Source organism: Cryptomeria japonica, chromosome 4 (assembly GCF_030272615.1).
Source record: "Cryptomeria japonica chromosome 4, Sugi_1.0, whole genome shotgun sequence".
Lineage (NCBI taxonomy): Eukaryota > Viridiplantae > Streptophyta > Pinopsida > Cupressales > Cupressaceae > Cryptomeria > Cryptomeria japonica.
The window spans coordinates 599,864,754-599,867,410 of NC_081408.1; positions in this window are offsets into that span (position 1 = coordinate 599,864,754).

A 2,657-nucleotide genomic window follows, 5' to 3' on the forward strand; every position below is an offset into this window, starting at 1 on the left:
CCTCATTTTCCAAACATGTAGGTGAAAGCTAGTGTTCTATACACTTTTCTTTACGTTTGAGTTAAAAGAGGAGCTGGATAATCTAGTGAAGCAGTATTGAGAAAGTATACAATTTCCTTCTAGTATAAAAACCATCCTTGGCAACTTGTCTAAAATATGTTAGAACTGGATACATTAGGATCAACAAATACTGAATAGAGTTCCTCATCCAAATAGAATATATTAAATTCACATTATAGCCTGAACTTGTCAAGCATTTTCCCAAAATTGAGCAGTGGCAAATAAATGCCTCTGACCCTACACACATCTCTCTAGACAGAAACCTCTTGAATCAATTCACTCTAGGATACGGCCCAATTTTTTGTTCTTAAAGCAGCTAGCTCAATAAAGAGGGTTCAAGCACCATTCATGATAATTGTTAAGCGTGAATACTAGTGCAAGGTTGGCATGGCAGTGGCCCAATATCTCATTTTCTACTTGTCTGCAGAGTGCACAAAACATGGGAACCAATGGCAATACAAATCCCACAAACCGTAAGAATCCATTCTACGAGTTTTCTGTTTTCTTATGTCAAATATTTTAAGATCTTTTCTTCAACTTTTAGTTCACTTCAGTTAATACCTTCATGGTCCTACAACTATGCAAACTTGATATGTTTACCAATCACATTAAAAGGTTTTTATGTCTGTTTTTGCATTTTATTGATGCTTTCATTAGTGTGTTTTTTATTAAAAAAGCAGCGTTAACTAGGGCGCTGACCCTTAACAAAAAGCAACATCAAGAGAGATGATGTTGGAAGAGAACCACAGCCCAGAGGCGGAAAGGAACAAACACAGGAACGTAACCAACCAAGGAACAAACTCCACTCAAGGTGGGGACGGGCCACCCAAACCCCCATGAGGGGGGGGGGGGGTATGGGGCAAGGGAGAAGATTTCCCATTACGCCTATGAGCAACCACAAACCAGGCAAATGCTAAGATCCATCGGAGGGGCCCCCGCAGGGTCAACAACATAGGAGACAACAGAAGGCTGGAATAGGGCCGTAGGGGGCTCCAGAACATCAACAACAACAGGCTGAGACAAAACAACAATAGCAGGAGTAGATCCAGCAGCAGAGGGCTGCAGGATAGGAGAAGCGAAAGTGGGGGCCTTTGGAGACGAGGCCACAAAAACATCAGTAGGAGCAACAGGAGTTGTGGGGGGCACAACATCATCCCCATGGGAGGAGCTAGCAGACGTAGAATCCGTAGCATGTACTGTAAGGTGGTCAGTTGTAGCATTCTTCCACCAGGTAGAGACCCCTTTGTGTTGTGGAGAAGAGCAACCTAAAGCAAGATGGTCAGTAGCGAAGCATCTTCTGCAGCGAAAGGGGAGGCCTTCAAAATCCAACAGTTGTGACCAAGGCCTATCCCCCACCATAAGAACCACATCACCCGGGAGAGGAGTGGAGATGTCGATATCATCAAGAATGCGGGCAAAGGTAGTGTGTTCCATAGAGGACATAGCATCATTGACTTTCAGGAAACAACCAATAGAGTTACCGATCGTCGCATAGCAAGAGTGCTCCCAGAAATGAAGAGGGAGATTGATGAACCGAACCCAAACTGGATCGCCTCATTAGTGTGTTGACTTCATAGACACTTGTAGTAGATATAGCATGTTAAAGGTCCACTAATGTTTAACATCTCATTCAAGTTTTCTTTGTTTGCTAGACATGCCATCTTTAGGTTATCAGTCATACAAGATAAATATGAGAGAAATGACATTCTCATTTTTAGCAACATGATAAAAGGATGAGAAGTCTCAACGCTCTAAGGATGATTGAATATTTTGAGTGTTTTGATTTTTGCAAGAATTTTTATGCACATCCATATTTAAAGAAAGAATTCGTAGCCTTCTGAAAATTGCCAGACATTAGTACATTAGTTATTCTAAAAATCTGTTTTGGACTAGGCACGAGTTTAACAAGTCTGTTATGATGGATAAAGATAGGTTATTGTTGTAAATAAGTTATTGTCTAACTCTAGCATTCTTTAGGGCAATCTTAGGTCTAAGATCTTTGGATTGTTTTGCAAAAGTTTCAAAAAATATGTTCCACGATTTTTAGATCCGTCTTTGTATTGGGGACGTTCTGGGGACATGGGGATGCATTGGAAATGTCCTCTCACCATCTCCAACATAAAAAGAAATTGACCTAATATTCTAGAAACATCTTGAAAACCCTAACAATGCATGAGGACAATTGGGGATGTCTATGATATCCTCTAACTGTCCTAGGGGCAGCCAACTGTCTGCGTGCAAAAAGCCACTCATTCTCAACAATTTCAAACGTATGGAATCTTCCGCCTAAGATCAAATATTCTGGATTAAGGTTTCATTTCCACATCAAAATACTCACCAAGTTTTAATTGAAATGATCCACCCTTAAAAAGCTTATATTAAGCAGTGAGAGTTGTCAAATATCTTGAGTGCAATCTAATATATTTTCTATGTGTTTAGTGTTTTGACTGCCACCATTACATTTTCCTTGAAAGAAGATATGACTTGTTTGACATTTTTTTGTCAATAGGGAATATATATTCCAAAGTAGAATTAAGATTTGAACAAATAGTAATTTGAACATCTGTTACAATTCCATTCAACAAAGTTGGTGTGTG